The following is a 25,863-nucleotide window of genomic DNA, read 5'->3' as shown; positions in this document are numbered from 1 at the left end:
CAGTATTCTTGCCTGGAGAATCCCATGGACAGAGGAGCCCAGTAGACTATAGTCCATAGTGTCTCACAGAGTCAGACACAACTGAAGTGACTTAGCACATGAGATTACTTATCTCCACATCATTTAGTTCTTCTTGTATTTTATCTTCTCCCTTCATTTGGAACATATTCCTCTCTTACTTCATGCCACGTCTCTGTTTTTATTTCTGTGTATTTGGTAGGTTGATTATGTTTCTTGACCTTGAAGAAGTGACCTTAGGTAGGATACATCATTTGGGGCTTAACAGCACATTCCCCACTGGTCATCAGGGCTATATACTGTAAGGATACCCTTTATATAAGCTGTGTGGGGCCTTCTTTCATGATTGGCTGACTAATGTGGATACAGTGGTAGGCATGGCTTGTCTCCAGTCTTGGTGTCTGTCTGTCTTTGCATAGTGTGGAGGCTACCAGCCACTGTTGGGCAGGGGAATGTCTTAGCACAGCTGGCTACACAACCTATGGAGTCCTAGTCCTGGCCAGCTGGTGGATGGGTCCAGGCCCCAAGGTGGTTGGTTGTGGGATCAGAAGTCCCAGCATTAGAGTTGGCCTGCTGGTAGATGTGGCAATGTTCTTGGGATGCTGGTGGCCTGCTGGTAGGTAGAGCTGTTTCTTATATGGCTGGCTGTGAGTTTCAGGGTGTCTCAGGACTGGTGTCACCACGCTGGTGTGTGGAGCTAGACCTAAATGTGGCTTGTTGAAGGACTCAAGGTGTCATGGAGTTGATGTTAGCCCATTGGTGAGCTCAGGGGACCCTGGGGTGATGCTAGCTCTCTTATTGGTGGGGTCAAGTCCTGATAGGGCTGAATGCAGGCCTCTGGGTGTTCTGGAGCTAGTTTCTGGATTCTCTGGTAGATGGGGCACGGTCCCAGGGCAGCTCAGAGCTCAGGGGTCTTATGAGAGCTTTCTTTGGATGGAGCTGTATCTCTGTTCAGCAAGAACTGGTGTTGACAGGCTGGTGGTTGGGGCTGAGTCCTGGTCCTAATACGCTGGAGAGAGAATTCCAAAATGGTGCTCACCAGTACCCTCATAGTAGAAAGAGCTCCCCAAAATGCTACCTACTGCCTCTCTGGAAGGCTTTCCAAGATCATCAAGTGAGTTTGAACCAAGCTCCTTTGAAATGACTACCTATTCCTTGTATCTCATAACATGCGATGTATTCTGTGTGCACTTTAAGGTTGGAGTCTCTATTTTCAATAGTTGTCTGGCTATCCCAAAAGTAAACCTTGCTGGCCTTCAAAACCAAATGTTCTGGAGGCTTATCCTCCTAATGTGGGAGCCTGATGTGAGGCTTGAACCCTTCACTCTGTGGGTAGAACCTTTGCAAATGTAATTATGTTTTATTTGTGATTTCCGACTTGGGGTAGTACTCTTGAGTGTACCATGTTCTTTGCTCCTCCCACCCACTTTGTTGGTTCCTTTTTCAAAACTTTATAAGATCTTTTCTGCTAGTCTACATGTCATTCTCACTAATAATTTCTCTGTAAATAGTTGAATTTTGGTGTGCCCATGGGAAGAGGTGAGCTCAGGGTGTTGCCTCTCAATTATCTTGGTCACTCCAAATTTACTTTAATTTTAAAGATATGAAATCTTTAAGTTAACAGCCATGAAGTTACTTACATAAATTATATATTGTAAATAGTCTATAAGTTAAACCAAATTGTTTGTATTTTAGAGACTCCTTTGACTATCTCTAATTATTCAAGAAATTAAAATAGTTCTAAAAGATGATGAATCTACCAGTTCTCAGTATATAATAATCCTATCAGGAATTTCATGACCCTAATATTCATAATGTCCACACTTAGTTTAATACTGTTTGGTGCACAATACTCTATTTAGTGTTGGTCCATCTTGTGACTCTTTCATGCATCATAGCCTTATTGTGGTGAAGGGGCTTGCATGATTCAATGAAGTTATAAGCCATGCTGTACAAGGCCATCCGAGATGGACAAGTCAGAGTGAAGAGTTCTAACAAAATGTGGTCCACTGGAGAAACAAGTGGAAGTCCATTCCAGTATTCTTGCCTGGAGAACCCAATGAACAGTATGAGAAGGCAAAAAGATACGATACTGGAAGGTGAGCCCCCAGGGCAAAAGGTGTCCCACATGCTACTGTGGAAGAGCAGAAGGCAATTACTAATAGCTCCAGAAAGAATGAAGTAGTTGGGCTAATCCGGGAATGATGCTGAGTTGTGGTTGTGTCTGGTGGTGATAGTCAAGTCCAATGCTGAAAAGAATAATATTGCATAGGAACCTGGAATATTAGGTCAATGAATCAAGGTAAATTGGACATGGTAAAGCAGGAAATGGCAAGATTGAACATTGATGTCTTAGGAATCAGTGAACTAAAATGGATGAGAATGGGCGAATTTAACTCACATGACTTTGTATGTACTACTGTGGGCAAGAATTCCTTAGAAGAAATGGAGCAAAGAGTCTAAAATGCAGTACTAGGGTGCAATTTCAAAAATGACAAAATGATCTCAGTGTGTTCAAGGTAAACCATTCAACATCACATACTTTGAATCTATGCCCCAACCAATGCTGCTGAAGAGGCTGAGGTTGACTGGTTCTATGAAGACTTAACACATTCTAGTACTAACCTTTTCATAAGGGCTTGGAATGCAGACAGAGAAGTTTAAGACTTACCTAGAGCAACATGCAAGTGGAGTCAAAATGAAGCATAGCAAAGGTCAACAGAGTTTTTTTGTCAAGAAAACAAGCTGTTCATAGCAAACACAATTTTCCTGCAACCCAAGACATAATGATACATATGAGCATAACCAGATGGTCAGTGCCAAAATCAGATTGATCACGTTCTTTGCAGCAAAGGAGGAGAAGCTCTGTAGAATGAGCAAAAACAAGACCTGGAGCTAACTATGGCTCAGATCATGAGCTCTTTATTACAAATTTCAGTCTTAAATTGAAGAAAATAGGGAAAACCACTAGACCATTTAGGTATGACCTAAATCATATCCTTTATGATTATACAGTGGACATGATGAATAGATTCAAGGGATTAGATTTGGTAGGCAAAGTGCCTGAAGAACTATGGATGGAAGTTTATAACATTGTATGAAAGGCAGTGGCCACAATCATTCAAAGAAGACTAAAAGGAAGAAGGCAAAGAGGTTGTCTGAGGAGAATTTACAAATATCTGAGGAAAGAAGAGAGGCAAAAGGCAAGGGAGAAAAGGAAAGACATACCCAGTTGAGTGCAGAGTTTCAAAGAATAGCAAGGAGAGATAAGAAGGCCTTCTTCAATGAACAGTGCAAAGAAATAGTGGAAAACAATAGAATGGGAAAGGTAAGAGATCTCTTCAAGAAAATTTGAGCTATTAAATGAGTATTTCATGGAAGGATGGGCTTGAAAAATAACAGAAATGGTAAAGACCTAATGGAGGCAGAAGAGATTCAGAAGAGGTGGCAAGAATACACAGAAGAACTTTACAAAAAAAGGTCTTGATGAACTGGATAACAATAATGTTGTAGTCATTCAACTAGAGTCAGACATCCTGGAATGTGAAGTAAAGTGGGCCTTACAAAGCATTACTGTAAACAAAGCTAGTGGAGGTGACAGAATTCCAGGTGAGCTATTTAAGATCCTAAAATATGATACTGTTAAAGTGCTGCACTCAATATGTCAGCAAATTTGGTAAAACTCAGTAGTGAGTTAGGCTTTAGCAGTACATGAACTGAGAGCTGCTTGCTGTACAAGCTGGATGTTGAAGAGGCAGAAGAAGCAGAGATCAGATTGCCAACATTTGTTGGATCATGATGAAAGCAAGGAGTACCAGAAAAAAAAAAATCTACTTCTGCTTCACCAACTACACTAAAGCCTTTGACTGTGTGGATCACAAAAATCTGTGGAAAATACCTAAAGAGATGGGAATATTAGGACACCTTACATGTCTCCTGAGAAACATGTATGTAGGTCAGAAGCAACAGAACTGACATGAAACAACTGACTGGGTCAAATTTGGGAAAAAAGTGAGTCAAGGCTGTATATTTTCATCTTGCTCAACTTGTATGCAGATTAAATCATATAAAATGCTGGACTGGATGAATCACAAGCTGGAATCAAGACTGCCTGGGGAAATATGAATAATTTCAGATATTAAGATGATAACATTGTAGTGGCAGAAAGTGAAGAGGAAGTAAAGAGCCTCTTGGTGAGGATGAAAGAGGAGAGTGAAAAAGCTGACTAGAAACTCAACATTAAAAAAAATTAGATCATAGCATCCACTTCCTTGACTTCATGCCAAATATTAATAGTAGTGGTAAAGGTGAAAGCTGTGACAGATTATTTTTTTCTTGGCCTCAAAATCACTCTGGACAGTGACAGCAGCTATGAAATTAAAAGATGCTTGCTCCTTGGAAGGAAAGCTATGACAAACATAGACGTGTATTAACAGCAGAGACATCATTTTTGACACCTTTGTGTCAAAGCTGCATAGTCAAATAGACATCATATAGTCAGAGGTATGTTTTTTCCAGTAGTCATGTACAGATATGTGCGTTGGTCCATAAAGAAGGCTGAGTGCTGAAGAATTGATGCTTTCATATTGTGGTGTTGGAGAGGACTCTTGAGAGTCCTTGGGGCTGTAAAGAGGTTCACAAACCAGTCAACGCTAAAGGAAACCAACCCTGAATATTCATTGGAAAGACTGATGCTGAAGCTGAAGCTCCAATACTTTGGCCACCTGATGTGAAAATCTTACTCATTGTAAAAGACACTGATGTTGGGAAAGATTGAAGGCTAAAGGAGAAGAAAGTAGCAGAGAATGAGATGGTTTTGTAGCATAATCAACTCAATGGACATGAATTTAAGCAAACTCTGGGAGACAGTGGAGGACAGAGGAGCCTAGTGTACTATAGTCCATAGTCTTGCAAAGATTCAGACATGACTTAGTGACTGAACAACAACAATAATAACCATCATGTGGGTATAGGAGAAACATAATGAGCATTCTCATAACTGGGAAGATCTAACCTCTGTCCAGATTTGTTACTGAACTTTATTGATTTCCATTATTTAAATTTCCTCAAAGATTGTGTGACTTAAGCTTTTTAATATGTATTTTCCAATATAAAAAATCAGGAAAATAGAGAAAAATATAAATGAAAATATGTAGAACACAGTAAATCCTTAAATGTTTTTAACTGTGTGTTTGTGTATATACTATGACCTCTGCTAATTTATTTAATGTTTTAAAATAAATGCTGCATATTGCACTGCTGCTGCTGCTGTTGCTTCAGTCATGTCTGACTCTGTGAGACCCCATAGATGGCAGCCCACCAGGCTCCTCTGTCCCTGGGATTCTCCAGGCAAGAATACTGGAGTGGGTTGCCATTTCCTTCTCCAGCATGTTGCACAGATAACCCTAATTTTTTCCCTCTATACTTTTTTGCATATAACTTGTTACTTCCACCAAGAGATGGAGTCAGTTTCTTCATCTCTTGTCTATTTCTTCACTCCTTGTCACAAATCTTCCTTGTGACTTTATGACCAAAATTATGTTTTTCCAATTTTGAGCATAGGCCTTAAAGAGCACTGTATATTCTGCTCTCTTGCTGGGTACTATGTCAAACTTTCATGTAAACACTCTTTGACAAATGTGCTAAATGAGAAGAGACACATGGCTTCCTTGCCCCCCTTAGGTTGACAGTCAAACAATACTCAAAAGCAGAATTATGAGCAACTGATCGAAAATGAGTGAACCAAGCTATGGCTGGGGAAAAAACAAAAACAAGAACCAATGAATACAAGTTAAGTTGCTGACCCCACCCCAATTATAAGCTGAATCAATGCTGTTGAAAGCCATTGAGCATTAGATGTCTAATACACCAGTCTTGCTTGTCTTGCAAACATTTTCTTTAAAAAATAATTACTTGTCTGTGCTGTATAAAGCACAATGCAGTCAAAAGAGCCCTGAATTAGCATCAAGTGATCTAATTCCTAACTCCCACATTGACAAATGTATTACTGCAAACACACCAAATTCATTGTGAGTTTCAGTTTCTATATCTTTAGACAGAGATCATGTTTAATACACTTTCTACCTTGATGGTTTGTAATGAACAAATGAGAAATTAAATATGAAATTGTTTTGTATAACTTTATGCTCATTTTCCCTTCTTTGAGCTTTGGTTTTCCAATTTAGAAAAATTCAAGGGTTCAATCTAACTCAAAATATCTATAATATTATAATTGGTTAATGGTGGTTTTAGAGAATCTAATTCAAGATACAGTTCCTGTTCCATATCTCTGAGAGGTGCTCACAATCATTACTGAATAACATGTTGAACCATAGCATAGATACCTACCAGGGGAATCTCTTAAAATGTACACAATATTAAATCATCCACATTAAAATGGTGGTAGTTGGAAAGTAGAGTGGGGTTCAGGTATAAATGCTATGAGTAATCCCTTCTCTAGTACAATTTTAAGAAAAGAAATTCTTGTACCCTATCTTATTTCCCTATCAATTCTTTCATTTGTAAAGTACCCCTTTGAACTTGATAGAAATGATCAAAGTATTGATCAAAGGCAAAATTAGAATGATTTAAGAGCCTACAAAGTATGTAAAATGGTAAATCCTCAATGCTCTGTCCAGTTTACTAAATAAAAATGTTCAGAAGTAAATTTCAGAATGAAACAAACTCTGTAGGTGAGTTAGTACCAGATCAAACTTTAAGAATTGTTAAGTTTTTTTTTTTAAATTTGCCTTTTCATACTGTTCATGTTCATGGGATTCACAGGGAAAGAATACTGGACAGGTTTGCCATTCCCTCCTCCAGGGGACCATGTTTTTTTCAGAGCTCCCCACTATAACCTTTCCACCTTGAGGGACCCTGTATGGCATGGCTCATAGCTTCATTGAGTAACACAAGCCCCTTCATCATGACAAGGCTGTGATCCATGAAGATCCAGATCCATCTGCTATACAATTCATAACATTGTCTAGCAGACAATGACCAAAACCATCCCAAAGAAAAAGAAATGCAAGAAGGCAAGCTGGTTGTCTGAGGAGGCTTTACAAATAGCTGAGGAAAGAAGAGAATTGAAAAGCAACAAAGAAGCTATACCCAAGCTATACCCATATATATATGGGCAAGCTATACCCAATTGAATGCAGAGTTCCAGAGAAAAGTAAGGGGAGATAAGAAGGCCTTCTTCAATGAGCAATACAAAGAGGCAGAGGAAAGCAATAGGAATGGGAAAGACTAGAGATCTTTTCAAGAAAACTGGAGATATCAAGGAAACATTTCACGCAAGGATGGGCATGATAAAGGACAGAAACAGCAAGGACCTAACAGAAGCAGAAGAGATTAAGAAGAGGTGACAAGAATACAAAGAAGAACTATATAAAAAAGGCTTTAATGACTGGGATAACCACGATGGTGTGGTCATTCACCGAGAGCCAGAGATCCTGGAATGTGAAGTCAAGGGGGCCTTAGGAAGCATCAGTATCAGTATCAGTTCAGTTGCTCAGTTGTGTCTGACTCTTTGTGACCCCATGGACTGCAGGAAGCATCACTACAAACAGAGCTAGTGGAGATGATGGAATTCCAGCTGAGTTATTAGAAATCCTAGAAGATGATGCTGTGAAAGTGCTGCACGTATGTCAATAAATTTGGAAAACTCAGCAGTGGCCACAGGACTGGAAAAGGTTAGTTTTCATTCCAGTCCCAAGAAGGGCAGTGTCAAAGAATGTTCAAACTACAGCACAATTGCACTCATTTCATATGCTAGCAAAGTAAAGCTCAAAATCCTTGAAGCTAGGCCTCGTTCATCAGTACATGAACTGAGAACTTTCAGATGTACAAGCTGGATTTAGAAAAGGCAGAGGAACCAGAGATCAAGTTGGCAACATTTGTTAGATCTTAGAGAAAGCAAGGGGATTCCAGAAAAGCATCTACTTCTGCTTCATTGACTACAAGAAAGCCTTTGACTGTGTGGATCAGAAAAAACTGTGAAAATTTTTTCAAGAGATGGGAATACCAGACCACCTTACCCGCCTCCTGAGAAATCTATATATAGGTCAAGAAGCAACAGTTAGAAAGAGCCAGACATGGAACAATGGACTGGTTCCAAATTAGGAAAGGAGTACATCAAGGCTGTGTATTGCCACTTTGCTTATGTAACTTATATGCAGAGTACATCATGTGAAATGCCAGACTGAATGAAGCACAAGCTGGAATCAAGATTGCTGGAAGAAATATCAATAACCTCAGATATGCAGATGACACCACCCTTATGGCAAAAGCAAAGAGGAACTAGAGAGCCTCTTGATGAAAGTGAAAGAAGAGAGTGAAAAAGCTGGCTTAAAACTCAACATTCACAAAACTAAGGATCATGGCATCTGGTCTCATCACTTCATGGCAAATAGATGGGGAAACAATGGAAACAGTGACAGACTTTATTTTCTTGGGCTCCAAAATCACTGCAGATGATGACTGCAGCCATAAAATTAAAAGATGTTTTCTCATTGGAAGAAAAGCTATGACCAATCTAGACAGCATATTAAAAAGCAGGGAGGGATATTACTGACAAAGGTCCGTCTAGTCAAAGCTATGTAGTCATGTATGGATGTGAGAGTTGGACCACAAAGAAAGCTGAGTGCTGAACTGATGCTTTTGAACTGTGGTGTTGAAGAAGACTCTTGAGAGTGGCTTGGCCTACAGGAGATCAAAGCAGTTAATCCTAAAGGAAATCAGTCCTGAATATTCATTGGAAGGACTGATGCTGAAGCTGAAATTTCAATACTTTGGCCACCTGATGTGAAGAATTGACTCATTGGAGAAGACCCTGATGCTGGGAAAGATTGAAGGCAGGAGAAGGGGATGACCGAGGATGAAGTGGTTGGATGGCATCACTGACTCAGTGGACATGAGTTTGAGCAAGCTCTGGGAGTTGGTGATGGACAGGGAAGCCTGGTGTGCTGCAGTCCATGGGGTCTCCCAGAGTCAGACCTGATTGAGCAACTGAAGTGAGCAGTGCAATACAGTAGAAAACTTACTTGAATAGAGCATCAGAAAGTCTGGACTCTAATTCGGATTGATTTACACTTGATTTTTACATTTATCTCAGAACTTGCTGAGATGCTGTATGCTCTTTATTTTCTTTCTTGTTTAGGAAAAAAAAATCCTGCTACATTGTCTTCCCCATTTGGATCACAAAAAGATAATGTTGGGTTGGCAAAAAAGTTCATTTGCATTTTTCTGTAAGATGTTATGAAAAAGCCAATGAACTTTTGGGCCAACCCAATGGATAAACAAGTAGCAGTTATACGTCTTTCTTGGCTGTTACTCTTGCCAGTCAAAGAGGTCAAGGAGAAGTGTAATGTGGCTTAATATACGGAATAGAACCAGTGCACCTGTCTGACCATTCAGAATATCATTCTAACCTGAGATTGTCATAGAAAGTGGAGAAACATTCCATGGAATTGGTATGACTGCTTCTATCTGGCCACTGACAACCATTTGTTGAAACTGAGGACACGGTAATTACCAATAACAATATTGCCTATTGTTTGTGCAATGATTAAAAGACTACTTCAAAGTACATTTACATATTTATCTCCTTTTAATTCTTATAACAGCTCTGTATGATTAGGGAAGTATTATCTTCATTTTTACAGATGAGAAAAATGAGGCCAGGATGAGTTAGATGATTTGTCCTAGAACATAGAAGTTAGTTGCAAAATTGGAGGTGGGAATACCAGACCATTTTACCTGTCTCCTGAGAAACCTGTATGCGGGTCAAGAAGCAATAGTCAGAATCCTGTATGGAACAACTGACTGGTTCAAGATTCAGAAAGGAGTACAACAGGGCTCTCTGCTGTCACCCTGTATGTTTAACCTATATGCTGAGCACATCATGAAAAATGCTGGGCTGGGTGAGTTACAAGCTGGAATCAAGATAAGCAGGAGAAACATCAACAACCTCAGATATCTGGATGATATCACTCTAATGGCAGAAAGCAAAGAGGAACTAAAGAGCCTCTTGATGAGGGTGAAGGAGGAGAGTGAAAGAGCTAGCTTAAAACTAAATATTAACAAAACTAAGATCATGGCATCCAGCCCTGTTACTTCATGGCAAATAGAAGGGGAAAAGGTGGAAGTAGTGACAGATTTCTTCTTCTTGGGCTCTAAAGTCACTGTGGGTGGTGACTGCAGCCATGAAATCAGAAGATGATTGCTTTTTGGCAGGAAAGCAATGACAAACCTAGACAGTGTGTTGAAAAGCAGAGACATTACTCTGCCAACAGAAGTCCATATAGTCAAGACTGTGGTCTTCCCAGTGGTCATGTACCATTGTGAGAGCTGGATGGTAAAGAAGGCAGAAGGACAAAGAATTCATGCCTTCGAACTGTGCCGCTGGAGAAGACTCCTGGAAGTCCCCTGGACAGCAAAGAGATCAAACTAGTCAATCTTCAGGGAGATTAACCCTGAATAGTCACTGGAAGGACTGATGCTGAAGCTGGAGCTCCAGTATTTTGGTCATCTGGTGTGAAAAGACAACTCATTGGAAAGTCCCTGATGTTGTAAAGATTGAGGGCAGAAGAAGAGAGTGTCAGAGAATGAGATGGCTGGACGGCATCACTGATGCAATGAACATGAACTTGGGCAAAGATGGTGAGGGACAGGGAAGCCTGACTTGCTACAGTCTTGCAAAGAGTTAGACATGACTGGGTGACTGAACGACAACAACTGCTAACCTCTAGTCTAGCGTTCCTCCCAACAGATAGCCATGCCCTCATTAATTTTGCCTTGTAATATATTCTCTTCTGTTTCCCTAGATGACCTCTTTTACAAAAGTATGTTTTATGGTTTGTGTTTAAAAAATAAAATGTAAGTGGAAGGTGGGGTGATTATTCTGTCACATATGCTCAATGAACTTAATTCACTGGTTTCATGAATATAAAGTGATCTAGAGGAATATGTATTTATGTAACAATGAAGTATGTTCGGAAAATGTATGTGGTTGATACAGATACATTGATTCTCATTCTAATATTAGTTTAAGTAAATTATATATTAGGGCCCAGCCAACAAATATATCCATTATAGTTAATTTATCTAATTTGGTTAAAGGACTCTAGATTTATTCAGCAGTATAAATATATCAGATTATGTAAAATTAATAGCTTAAGTTCATTCATATGGCTTTAATTAGGATACAGGGATTGAGATGAAAAAAATCAAGTGAGAGCTCTGCCTTTGATTATAATTGTATCTAGTATCAATTTCTGCAAAGGCAAGCACGTGTTGGCTTCATTTAATACATGCTTGTTCAAAGAAGCTGAGCAATGGCTTAATTACACTTTGAAGGCTTTCATTAAAATATATTGTTTGTCTAAATACCAGTTTAGTTCACTTTATTTAATTATCCAACAGTATTTACCAGGCCAGGAATATAATTGTATACACTGAAAAAAATAGTTGACTGTGTTATGTTTCAAGGAAAATAAATTCATTTTTGTGAAGCCTTGCTGGAATTTTGAAAACTGTCCTATTTCCAATATATGTACTCGTCTCCAAATTTGGCTTTGGGAATCTGACTAAATCATTTTCTTCCAAGGAAAGAACTTTTTAGGAGAAAACAATTCCTTGGTGGACAATAATGTTCTCTCATGTGGTTGCTGGACTTTCCTACAAAAATCAGGGAGCTAAAAATCAGGGAGTTTTATAGTCAATGGTTTCTTTTACATTTGCCAGCTTGCTTAGCTGTGGCTATTTAGAGTTTCCAAGAAAGAAAGTCAGACCATTCAATCTAAATTTCTTCAGACCTCACTTTTCCTTTCCATTCTTTCCTCTTCTTCTTCCTTTGTCTTCAAATCTCTTCCTTTGCTTAAGGTCTTGGCTCCAAACCTTATGGCCAAGAGCATAATAAGAAAAGGAGTTGTGTTTTCTGGCCATTAGTTCAGAAATATGCTCCTCACAAACTATCTTGGTGCCAGAAACTTACCATAAAATATTTATTGGTTTTGATCCTGATATATTTTTAGTCTGCAAAATGTCTTCTACTTAAATGAAAATGTCCCCTCGGGGACAGAGAAACTTTTAAACTCATAGCTCATAGTGGGTAGTTGGTTTACGAAAATTGAAATATCTTCAAGAACTGAAGGACACAGAATATGTTTCAGGCAAAAAGGAGAGAGTGGTGTAGAAAAGATAATTGGAGGATGTCTTATCCCTCAGTCTCCTTTTTTCCTGAAGTTTTGTTCTGTCCTTGAGTCACATGTCCTATTTCTCTTTCTTCCTCTCTCTTCTACTTCCACTACTCTCCTTCATGCAACTCATCCTCTCTCTAAACCTCAAACAGAACATGTAGTTATTGGACAAGATTGAGTGTACAATACAGGAGAAGTTAAGTATTGGAGACGTGAAAAACATTACTCTTCTTGGGTTTAAAAATTCTGAATTTCTGATCTTATAGTCATGTTGGTTAAAGGCATGGATATTGAGGCCATGGTTCAAATCCAAGGGTTGTCACTTATTATCTGTGTGACCTTGGGCATATTTCCCTCATATCTTCTCTGAACTTCCAATTTCTTTTTTTCCCCACTTCTTGCCACTTTATTTTTTAATTGAAGAATAATCACTTTACAGAATTTTGCTATTTTCTGTCAAACAGCAACAAGAATCAGCCATCGGTATACCCATGGCCCCTCCCTCCTGAAACTCTCTCCCATCTCCCTACCCATCCCAACCTTCTAGATTGTCACAAAGCCCCTGTTTGAGTTCCCTGAGGTGTACAGCAAATTCCCATTGGCTATCTATTTTACATATGGTATTTTAAGTTTCCATGTTACTCTCTCTTATGTCTCACCCTCTCCCTTCTCCTCTCACCTAGGCCCATAGGTCTGTTCTCTATGTCTGTTTTTCCATTGCTGCCCTGCAAATAAATTCATGAGTACCATCTTTCTAGATTCCATATATATGTGTCAGTATATGATATTTATATTTCTCTTTCTGACTTCACTCTGTATAATAGGTTCTAGGTTTGTCCACCTCATTAGAACTGACTAAAATGCATTCCTTTTTATGGCTGAATAATATTCCATTGTATATATGTACCACAGCTTCTTTATCCATTCATCTGTTGATGGATATCTAGGTTGCTCATATGTTCTAGCTATTGTAAATAGTGCTGCAATGAGCATTGGGGTACTTGTGTCTTTTTCAATTTTGGTTTCCTCAGGGTATATGCCTAGGAGTAGAATTGCTGGATATATGGTGTTTTTATTCCTAGTTTTTTTTTTATTCCTGGTTTTTAAAGGAATCTCCATACTGTCTTCCAAAGTGGCTGGATCAATTTGCTTTCCCACCAGCAAAGCAAGAGGGTTCCCTTTTCTCCACACCCTCTCCAGCATTTATTATTTGTAGGCTTTTTGATGATGGTCATTCTGACTGGTGTCAGGTGGTATTTCATTGTAGTTTTGATTTGCATTTCTCTAATAATGTGCGATGTTGAGCATCTTTTCATGTATTTGTTAGCCATCTGTGTGTCTTCTTTGGAAAAATGTCTGTTTAGGTTTTATTCCCAGTTTTTGACTGGATTGTTTGTTTATCTGATATTAAGTTGTATGGGCTGCTTGTATATTTTGGAAATTAACCCTTTGTCAGTTGTTTCCTTTGGTATTATTTTCTTCCATTCTGGGGGTTGTCTTTTCACCTTGCTTATAGTTTCCTTTGCTATGAAAAAGCTTTTAAGTTTAATTAGGTCCTGCTTGTTTATTTTTGTTTTTATTTCCATTAATCTAAGAGGTGGGTCATAGAGGATCTTGCTTTGGTTTATGTCATTGTGTGTTCTGCCTATGTTTTACTCTAAGAGTTTTATAATCTCTGGTCATGCATTTAGGTCTTTAGTCCATTTTGAATTTATCTTTGTGTATGTTATTAGAAAATATTCCAATTTCATTGTTTTGCATGTAACTGTCCAGTTTTCCCAGCACCACTTATTGAAGAGGTCATCTTTGCCCCATTGTATATTCTTGCCTCCTTTGTCAAAAATAAGGTACCCATAGGTGCATGAGTTAATCTCTGGGCTCTCTGTTTTGTTCCATTGGTCTATGGTTCTGTTTTTGTGCCAGTACCACAGTGTCTTGATGACGATAGCTCTATAGTATATTTTGAAGTCAGGAAGATTGTTTCCTCCAGCTCCATTCTTCTTTCTCAAGCCTGCACTGGCTACTTGGGGTCTTTTGTGTTTCAATATGAATTGTGAAACTTTGGTTCTAGTTCTGTGAAAAATGCCATTAATAATTCGATAGGGATCGCTTTGAATTTGTAGATTGCATTTGGTAGTATAGTCATTTTCAAATATTGATTCTGCCTACCCAGGAACAGGGAATATCTCTCCATCTGTTATGTCATCTTTGATTTCTTTCATCAGTGTCTTATAATTTTCTGTATACAGTTCTTTTGTCTCCTTAAGTAAGTTTATTCCTAGATATTGAATTCTTTTTGTTGCAGTGATGAATGGGATTGATTCCTTAATTTCTCTTTCTGATTTTTCATTGTTAGTATATAGGAATGGAGGTGATTTATGTGTATTGACCTTGACTCTCACGACTTTGCTGAATTCACTGATTAGCTCTAGTAATGTTGTGATAGTTTCTTTTGGGTTTTCTATGTATAGTATCATGTTGTCTGCAAACAGTGAGAATTTTACTTCTTCTTTTCTGATCGAGATTCATTTTGTTTCTTTTTCTTCTCTAATTGCCATAGCTAGGACTTCCAAAACTATATTGAATAATAGTGGTGAGAGTGGACACCCTTATCTTCTTCCTGTTCTTGGAATGTTTTTAGTTTATCACCATTGAGAATAATGTTTGCTGTAGACTAATCATATATGGCCTTTACTATGTAGAGGTAGGTTCCTTCTATGCCCATTTTATGAAGCTTTTTTTTTTTTTAAATCATAAATGGGTGCTGAATTTTGTTAAAGGCTTTTTCTGCATCTATTGAGATGATGGTATGGTTTTTAATGTTTAAATTTGTTAATATGGCATATCACATTGATTGATTTATGTGTATTAAAGAATCCTTGCACCCTTGGTATAAACCTGACTTGATCATGGTGTATGAGCTTTTTAAGGTGTTGTTAAATACTGTTTGCTAGAATTTGTTTGAGGATTTTTGCATTATTTTCATCAACGATATTGGCCTGTAAGTTTCTTTTTTGTGTGTTGTCTTTGCCTGATTTTGGTATCAGGGTGATTGTGGCTTTGTAGAATGAGTTTGAGAGTGTTCCTTCCTCTGCAATTTTTGGAAGAATTTCAGAAAAATAGTCATTAGCTCTTCTCTAAATGTTTGATAGTATGCTCCTGTGAAGCCATCTGGCCCTGGATTTTTGTTTTTTTGGGAGATTTTTGATCACAGTTTAGATTTCAGTGTTTGTAATTAGCTTGTTCATAATTTCTATTGCTTCTTGGTTCAGCCTTGGGAGGTTGAACTTTTCTAAGAATCTGTCCATTTCCTCTAGCTTTTCCATTTTATTGGCAGGTAGTTTCTCATAATATTCTCCTATGATCCTTTGTGTTTCTGTGTTGTCTGTTGTAACCTTTCCTCTTTCATTTCTAATTTTGTTGATTTGATTTTTCTCCCTTTTTTTCTTGATGAGTTTGGCTAGTGGTTTGCAAATTTTGTTTATCTTTTCAAAGAATCAGCTTTTAGTTTTATTAATCTTTGGTATTGTTTCCTTCATTTCTTTTTCATTTATTTCTGCTCTGATCATTATAATTCTTTCCTTTTGCTAACTTTGGTTTTTTTTTGTTGTTGTTGTTCTTCTTCTTTTAGCAGCTGCTTTAGATGTAGAGTTAGGTTGTCTGTTTGATGCTTTTCTTGTTCCTTGAGGTAGGATTGTATTGCTATAAACTTCCCTCTTAGAACTGCTTTTGCTGAATCCTATAGGTGGATATGTGTTTAAGGAGACTCCGGGAGTTTGTGATGGACAGGGAGGCCTGGCATACTGTGATTCAAGGGGTCACAAAGAGTTGGACACGACTGAGCGACTGAACTGAACTGATAGGTTTTGAGTCATCATGTTTTCATTGTCATTTGTTTCTAGGAATCTTTGGATTTCCTTTCTTATTTCTCTAGTAACCTCTTCATTATTTAGCAATTATTATTTAATCTCAATGAGTTTGTGTTTATTGCAGTTTTTATTTTCCAGTAGTTGATATCTAGTCTCATAGTCTTGTGGTCAGAGAAGATACTCGATATGATTTCAGTTTTCTTAATTTACTGAGGCTTGATTTGTGGCCCAAGATGTGGCCTATCCTGGAGAATGTTCCATGTGCACTTGAGAAGAAACTGTATTCTTATGCATGTGGAAAGAAAGTCCTGAAGATGTCAACTAGGTCCATTTGGTTTCATGTTTCATTTAAGGTTTGTGTTTCCTTTTTGATTCTCTGTTTTGATGACCTATCCATTGGTGTAGTAAGTGGGGTGTTAAAGCCCCCTACTATTATTGTGTTACTGTCAATTTCCCCTCTTATGCCTGTTAGTGATTGCCTTTTGTACTGAGATGATCCTAATTTTGAGTGCATACATATTTACAATTGTTATGTCTTCTTGGGTTGATCCCTTGATCATTTTGTAGTGTCCTTCTTTGTCTCTTATAATACTCTTTATTTTAAAGTCTATTTTGTCTGAAATAAGAATTGCAATTCTGCTTTCTTTTGTTTTCCATTCACATGGAATATCTTTTCCCCTCTTTTTACTTTCAGTCTCTATGTGTCTCTAGGTGTGGAATGGGTCTCTTGTAGGCAGCATATATATAGGTCTTGCTTTTGTATCCATTCAGTCAGTCTGTATCTTTTTGTTGGTGCATTTAATGCTTACATTTAAGGTAATTATTGATATATATATTCCTTTTTGGCATTTTCTTAATTCTTTCGGGTTTGTTTTTGTAGGTCTTGCCTTTCTCTTGTGTTCACTGGCTATGTAAATCCCTTTAGCATTTGGTGTAAGGGTGGTCTGGTGGTGCTAAATTCTCTTAAGTTTTGCTTGTTTATAAAGCTTTTGATTACTCCATTAATTTTGAAGATCTTTGCCAGGTATAGTAATCTTGGTTGTAGATTTTTTCCTTTCAGTACTTTAAATATATCCTGCCATTCCCCTGGTCTTCAGACTTTCTGCTGAAAGACCCACTGTTAATTGTATGGGTTTTCCCTTGTATGTTACTTATTGTTTTCCCTTGCTGCTTTTAATATTTCTTTGTGCTTAATATCTGTTAGCTTGATTAATATGTGTCTTGATGTGTTTCTCCTTGGGTTTATCCTGTAATTGACTCTCTGTGCTTCTTAGACTTGATTGACTACTTCCTTTCCCATGTTGGGGAAGTTTTCAACTATAATTTCTTCAAAAATTTTCTCAGTGCCTTCTTTTTTTCTTCTTCCTCTGGGATCCCCTAGAACTTGAAAGTTGGTGCTTTTAATATTGTCTCAAAGGTCTCTGATGCTATCCTTAATTCTTTTCATTCTTTTTCCTTTATTTGGCTCTTCAGCAGTTATTTCCACCATTCTATCTTACAGCTCTCTTATCTGTTCTTCTGCTTCAGTTATTCTGCTATTGGTTCCTTCTAGAGTATTTTTAACTTCAGTACCTGTGTTATTCATCTCTGTTTGTGTATTCTTTATTTCTTCTATGTCCTTGGTGATTGTATTAACTGTCTTATTTGTTTCTTGCATTTTCTCCATTCTATTTTCAAGTCTTCAGAGTATCTTTATTGTCGTTATTCTGAATTCTCTTTCAGGTAGATTGCTTATTTCCTCTTTGTTTATTTGGTCTGAGTTTCTCCCTTGTTCTTTAATTTGTGCTGTATTTCTCTGCCTTCTCATTTTTTCCCCTAACTTGGTCCACTTGAGGTCTCCTTTTCCCATGCTTTAGGGGTGTAGTCCTTCTTCCTTTTAGTTTTTACCATTGGGGGTAAAGGTTGGTTGATGGGTTTGTGTTGACTTCTTGTTAGGAATGACTTGCGCTGGTGTTCTAGTGGGATCACACAGGTAATTACAGAAATAATGGTATATATACATGCACTTCCACACACATAGTTATAACCAAAGTATTCTAAAGACTACAGGAGATTGACTTGGTGAACAAGGGAAACAAAAATTGATATCAACCAATTAAAAGCAGAGCTAGTTAATGCTTAATGCAGAAAACTGAGCCTAAGCAGAGTGCCAACTGGGGAATATAGCAAATAAGTTGGTGAAAAAAAGAATGAAGGAAAAAGGGTAGAAGGAAACATAGGAAAAAAAGAGAAGGGAGAGAAAAGGAAGAGGTGGGAAAAAGGGTAAAAATGAGAGAGAAAATAAAAAATAGAAAAGCAAAGATAAATAGACATATGTGAAAATGATTTATATATACTCAAGAATAACTTCTATAAGAAAAGCAGTCAAATATACAAAAACAAAATCAGAAAAATCACAAAAAAAGGGGGTGAAAAAGAAAAAGAAAATCTTAAAATGAATTTCTTTTTTTAAACAAAAGAAGCAAAGAAGAAAACTCCACAGTACCACAAATGTTAATGTGAAGGTAGAAATATGTAGGGGGCATAAACAGTGTGATTTACAAGAAAAAAAAGTTCTCAAGGTCGTACTTCTTGGTTGTGGAGTCTGTCCCCATGCATGGGGCTGGGTTAGTGTCCTATGATGTTTTTCTGGTTGGAGGAGCGTGTGCCTGTGTTCTGATTGATGGAGCTGGATCTCATTTCTCTGAAGGGTAGTGCAGGGTCCAGTAGTAGGTTTTGGGGTGTCTATGGTTCAGTATGTCTTTGGGCAGTCCTTCTGACTTTGGTAATGTTAGACATATCTATTTCCACAGCTGCGTCAAAGTGGCTCTCTCAGCATATCTTCACTGGCACTAGCCCCCTCCCTATGTGTCCCTGGAATCTTTGCCAGTGTTTCTGTTCCCCAGCCTCGCCCTGCACTGCAGGCTGAAGCTTTCTAGTTAGGGGCTTTATGGGTCTTTTCTCAGCTCCCTGACCGAGAAAAGTGTCACAGAGACTTGTGTGGGCTTTCCTCGGCCCCGCTGAGCTCACCCCCTGCTTCTCAGGGCTGTGTGCACTTGTCTTGGCTCGCCAGGCCTGCCCTCCGTGTTGGGGGGCTTGTGTGCACTCGTTTTAGCTCACCAGCCCGCCCTCTATATTGTGGGGCTTGTATGTTCTTTCTGCTCCCTCGGCCTGCCCACTGTGCCTCTGAGGGTTGTGTGCGCTGGAGAGGTCTGTATGCTCCCCCTCTCTCTATCTGTTTCGGCACCCCAGGACTGCCCTTTGCACTGCAAGGCTTCTGTGGGCTTCTCTGAGTTCCCCGAGCCTGCCCTCTGGTTGGGACCACAGTTATGAGCAGCTTATCGGCTGAGAAGTGCAGATTTCTCTGTTTTCTGTCCTCTAAGTCCCGGCTTTGTCCAGTTTTCCAAGACTCTTCAGCTCCCCCTTGGGTCCGCCTCTGAAGGAGCTTCCCAGTGCAAGGAACTCTTCCTGCTTCAGGATTCCCTACCTCCCTTGGGCACAAGCTCCCATCTAGAAGTTCTCTATCTTTTCCCTTTTTGTCTCCATCCTCTCTCTTAACCTCATTCCAGGGAGCTTAGCCTGCCCCTTGGAGGCCTGGGGTCTTCTGCTGTGATCTAGAGGTTGCTTTGTAAGAGTTGTTTCATATCTTGATGAGTTTTTTATGTATTCGTGGGGAGGCTGGTGATCTCCCCATCTTATTTCTCTGCCATCTTCTTCCACCTGAACTGCACAGATATGCAGATAACACCATCCTTATGACAGAAAGTGAAGAGGAACTAAAGAGCCTCTTGATGAAGGTCAGAGAGCAGAGTGAAAAACCTGGGTTAAAACTCAACATTCAAAAAACCAAGATTTGGTCCCACCACTTCATGGCAAATAGATGGGGAAACTATGGAAACAGTGACAGACTTGATTTTCTTGGGCTCCAAAATCACTGCAGATGGTGACTGCAGCCATGAAATTAAAAGATGTTTGCTCCTTGGAAGAAAAACTATGACCAACCTAGACAGCATATTAAAAAATGGAGACATTACTTTGCCAGAAAAGGTCTGTATAGTCAGAGCTATGTTTTTCCAGTAATCATGTATGGATGTGAGAGCTGGACTATAAAAAAGGCTGAGTGCCAAAGAATTGATGCTTTTGAACTGTGTCCCTTGGACGGCAAGGAGATCAAACCAGTCAATCCTAAAGGAAATCAACCCTGAATATCCATTGAAAGGACTGATGCTGAAATTGAAACTCCACTACTTTGGCTACCTGATGCAAAGAGCCAACTCATTAGAAAAGATCCTGATCTGGGAAAGACTGAGGCAGGAGGAGAAAGGGATGACAGAGGACGAAATTGTTGGATGGCATCAGCGACTCAATGGACATGAGTTTGAGCAAGTTCCAGGAGATGGTGAAGGACAGGGAAGCCTGGTGTGCTGCAGTCCATGGGGTCACAAAGAGTTGGACACGACTGAGGGACTGAACAACAACAACTACTATCCTTTAAAATTTTGATGTATTATTAACACGCACTACCATCTAACATGGAAACTATTATTGTCCTCAGGTTAAAAAATGAGTCTTGAAGTGAAGCATTTTTCACAATGTGACACAGGTAGAATGTATCAAAGCTTAACTCAAATCTGGGAGATCAAACTTTAAGGGAACACCTCTTTAAATTGTATTATGCTTGTGAAAACCACATGACAGAAATCTGCAAAAAGTTGTTCAGAAAGTATTAAGATGGCCTTCCCAGAACACCCAGTAGCAGAGAAAAGCACGTTATCATCCATGGACCAAGTCAACCCCAATACCATTAAAAATTGACTCCAACATTACACTCTTCAGTCAACTCTTCTACAAGTGGACACTCTTCTTACCTTAGAGATCTGGGTCTGCCTTCCCAGCCATGTTTGACTATATTCTGCTGAGATGGTAAAGAATCCACCTGCAGTGCAGGAGACTGGGTTCAGTCCCTGGGTTGAGAAGATCCCCTGGAGGAGGGCATGGCAACCCACTCCAATATTCTTGCCTGGAGAATTTCCATGGACAGAGGAGCCTAATGGGCTACAGTCCACGGGCTCCCAAAGAGTTGGATACAACTGAGCGACTAAGCACAGCACAGCAGCAACCAGTATCTGGCACAGCCTCTGAAACTAGCTGAAGTGACTTAGCAGTAGCAGCAGCAGCAGCTGAAATTAGCAGTCTGTGATATGAATGTAAAGACAAATGCCCTTTCCCACTCTGCTAGATCAAGTTGGAAGGACCATATTTTATCTACTTTAAAATTATGCTTGGAACTTGACCTTATGCATTAATCCTACTTATGGATAAAGCTCAGTCACTGGCAGACAGGATTTTACTTTGTTTTGTTTTAGAATCTTGCCCTGTGAACTTGGAAATAGAACCTGCATTCTATTTCCAGGTAATACTTTGGACACTTGACACTGTGTTTTCAAATTGTCAGTCTTAATTATATAAGGGATTTTGAAGATACTTTTTATTCCGGTATGATCATAACCATAAAAAACACTAAGAGGTGTCCCAGGAAATAGTAGGGGGATTTATATATCTCTAACATGGATGTCATGGAAATGGGGACTGAGATACAAGGAGGCTGATGATCAGAAACTATGTTTCATAAATCTATTCCTGTTATAGACCAGATACATGAGCTTTCGTGTGGGTATATTTAGTTGCAGGCAGGAAGGCAGAGATAATTTAAAAGTGTGTATATAGTGGTGGTTTAGATTTGAAGGTACAGATTAGAGATGGTGGGTCTCTTGGAAAATAAGTAGTCCTAGTCTCAAAATCTTTGTTTATCCAGAAAATAACAGTAATCTGAAAGGAATGAAAATAATACCAGGTAGTCATGAGATAAGAAGAAAGACTCAGTCAATTGTCTATAGTACAGAATAAATCTACCCAAATTCCAAGCTAAAATAATTTTTTAATTACCCAAGCGGAAAAAAAATTAAAGTACAAATAGTGGCATTTTCACTTTTTGCTTTACAGAGCATACTGGAATCTCTATCCTTTGGCAAAATGAAGAAAAGAAATCAGAGGTGGCTCTATCTAAAGACCAGTGATCAATGGAATAGAGGCTGTTGGTAGAGCTTCTCAAGAGGAACTCGAGAGTTCAGGAACTAGAGAGGAACTCTAGGAGAGAGTTCCCAACTGCTGGGTTGGGATGGGAGCAGATCAGGAGCTCTTCCTTTTCCAGTCCTATGTGGTCACTATCTACATTTTGGCCACTCTCCAGTCTCTTACTATCTTTCTTCTCTGGCACTTGTCCTTCCAGTTGTTCTTGTACCTTACTCTTCCTGCCCATCTGGGATATATCTCCCTCCTGCCGGCTTCCTGTCCTTTCCAATACTGCTTTTAAAGGTAGGAAGTTTCCCTAAGAGGTACATAGGCTGTACCGCTATGCTTACTGAAAAACGGCTTTTCAACTGAACAGATTAGTCACTTCCATACTCACAATGTGCTATTATGGAGCTGACACCCAGCTCTGTTGTCCTCTGTGGCCTCGTGTGAACATCCTCACCTGTGCTTTATTCTTCACCCACATGTAGAGAAAGCAACACTGACTTTGCCTACATCATTTTATCTCCTGGTTATCTTAGAGAATTCAAATTTATATATAAATTCATGTGTTTTTTTATTCATCTATTCAACAAATATTTGTGAAGTGCTTACCACATGAATGTGATTGAAAAGTAGAAAAAAATATTCTATGAATATTGATTTTTCAATTTAGTGTGGGGCCGTGGTATCTCACATCAGTTTGTTTTTTTTTTTATTAGTTGGAGGCTAATTACTTCACAACATTTCAGTGGGTTTTGTCATACATTGATATGAATCAGCCATAGATTTACACATATTCCCATCCCGATCCCCCCTCCCACCTCCCTCTCCACCCGATTCCTCTGGGTGTTCCCAGTGCACCAGGCCCGAGCACTTGTCTCATGCATCCCACCTGGGCTGGTGATCTGTTTCACCATAGATAGTATACATGCTGTTCTTTTGAAATATCCCACCCTCACATTCTCCCACAGAGTTCAAAAGTCTGTTCTGTATTTCTGTGTCTCTTTTTCTGTTTTGCATATAGGGTTATCGTTACCATTTTTCTAAATTCCATATATATGTGTTAGTATGCTGTAATGTTCTTTATCTTTCTGGCTTACTTCACTCTGTATAATGGGCTCCAGTTTCATCCATCTCATTAGAACTGATTCAAATGAATTCTTTTTAATGGCTGAGTAATATTCCATGGTGTATATGTACCACAGCTTCCTTATCCATTCATCTGCTGATGGGCATCTAGGTTGCTTCCATGTCCTGGCTATTATAAACAGTGCTGCGATGAACATTGGGGTGCACGTGTCTCTTTCAGATCTGGTTTCCTCAGTGTGTATGCCCAGAAGTGGGATTGCTGGGTCATATGGCAGTTCTATTTCCAGTTTTTTAAGGAATCTCCACACTGTTCTCCATAGCGGCTGTACTAATGTGCATTCCCACCAAGAGTGTAAGAGGGTTCCCTTTTCTCCACACCCTCTCCAGCATTTATTGCTTGTAGACTTTTGGATAGCAGCCATCCTGACTGGCGTGTAATGGTACCTCATTGTGGTTTGATTTGCATTTCTCTGATAATGAGTGATGTTGAGCATCTTTTCATGTGTTTGTTAGCCATCTGTATGTCTTCTTTGGAGAAATGTCTGTTTAGTTCTTTGGCCCATTTTTTGATTGGGTCATTTATTTTTCTGGAATTGAGCTGCAGGACTTGCTTGTATATTTTTGAGATTAATCCTTTGTCTGTTGCTTCATTTGCTATTACTTTCTCCCAATCTGAGGGCTGTCTTTTCACCTTACTTATAGTTTCCTTTGTTGTGCAAAAGCTTTTAAGTTTCATTAGGTCCCATTTGTTTAGTTTTGCTTTTATTTCCAATATTCTGGGAGGTGGGTCATAGAGGATCTTGCTGTGGTTTATGTCGGAGAATGTTTTGCCTATGTTCTCCTCTAGGAGTTTTATAGTTTCTGGTCTTACATTTAGATCTTTAATCCATTTTGAGTTTATTTTTGTGTATGGTGTTAGAAAGTGTTCTAGTTTCATTCTTTTACAAGTGGTTGACCAGTTTTCCCAGCACCACTTGTTAAAGAGGTTGTCTTTTTTCCATTGTATATCCTTGCCTCCTTTGTCGAAGATAAGGTGTCCATAGGTACGTGGATTTATCTCTGGGCTTTCTATTCTGTTCCATTGATCTATATTCTGTCTTTGTGCCAGTACCATACTGTCTTGATGACTGTGGCTTTGTAGTAGAGTCCTGAAGTCAGGCAGGTTGATTCCTCCAGTTCCATTCTTTCTTTCTCAAGATTACTTTGGCTATTCGAGGTTTTTTGTATTTCCATACAAATTGTGACATTCTTTGGTCTAGTTCTGTGAAAAATACCGTTGGTAGCTTGATAGGGATTGCATTGAATCTATAGATTGCTTTGGGTAGAATAGCCATTTTGACAATATTGATTCTTCCAATCCATGAACACGGTATGTTTCTCCATCTGTTTGTGTCCTCTTTGATTTCTTTCATCAGTGTTTTATAGTTTTCTATGTATAGGTCTTTTGTTTTTTAGGTAGATATACTCCTAAGTATTTTATTCTTTTTGTTGCAATGGTGAATGGTATTGTTTCCTTAATTTCTCTTTCTGTTTTCTCATTGTTAGTGTATAGGAATGCAAGGGATTTCTGTGTGTTAATTTTATATCTGCAACTTTACTATATTCATTGATTAGCTCTAGTAATTTTCTGTAGAGTCTTTAGGGTTTTCTATGTAGAGGATCATGTCATCTGCAAACAGTGAGAGTTTCACTTCTTCTTTTCCTATCTGGATTCCTTTTACTTCTTTTTCTGCTCTGATTGCTGTGGCCAAAACTTCCAACACTATGTTGAATAGTAGTGGTGAGAGTGGGCACCCTTGTCTTGTTCCTGATTTCAGGGAAAATGCTTTCAATTTTTCACCATTGAGGGTTGATGCTTGCTGTGGGTTTGTCATATATAGCTTTTATTATGTTGAGGTATGTTCTTCTATTCCTGCTTTCTGGAGGAGTTTTAATCATAAATGAGTGTTGAATTTTGTCAAAGGCTTTCTCTGCATCTATTGAGATAATCATATGGTTTTTATCTTTCAGTTTGTTAATGTGGTGTATTACATTGATTGATTTGCAGATATTAAATAATCCTTGCATTCCTGGGATAAAGCCCACTTGGTCATGGGTATGATTTTTTTAATATGCTGTTGGATTCTGTTTGCTAGAATTTTGTTAAGGATTTTTGCATCTATGTTCATCAGTGATATTGCCTGTAGTTTTCTTTTTTGTGGCATCTTTGTCTGGTTTTGGAATTAGGGTGATGGTGGCCTCATAGAATGAGTTTGGAAGCTTTACCTTCATCTGCAATTTTCTGGAAGAGTTGAGTAAGATAGGTGTTAGCTCTTCTCTAAATTTTTGGTAGAATTCAGCTGTGAAGCCATCTGGTCCTGGGCTTTTGTTTGCTGGAAGATTTTTGATTACAGTTTCGATTTCCTTGCTTGTGATGGGTCTGTTAAGATCTTCTATTTCTTCCTGGTTCAGTTTTGGAAAGTTATACTTTTCTAAGAATTTGTCCATTTCATCCAAGTTGTCCATTTTATTGGCATAGAGCTGCTGGTAGTAGATTCTTATGATCCTTTGTATTTCAGTGTTGTCTGTTGTGATCTCTCCATTTTAATTTGTAATTTTGTTAATTTGGTTCTTCTCTCTTGGTTTCTTAATGA

Source organism: Cervus canadensis, chromosome 23, assembly GCF_019320065.1.
Source record: "Cervus canadensis isolate Bull #8, Minnesota chromosome 23, ASM1932006v1, whole genome shotgun sequence".
Taxonomy (NCBI): domain Eukaryota; kingdom Metazoa; phylum Chordata; class Mammalia; order Artiodactyla; family Cervidae; genus Cervus; species Cervus canadensis.
The sequence above is the reverse complement of the archived record's forward strand: the minus strand, read 5'-3'. Positions refer to the sequence as shown.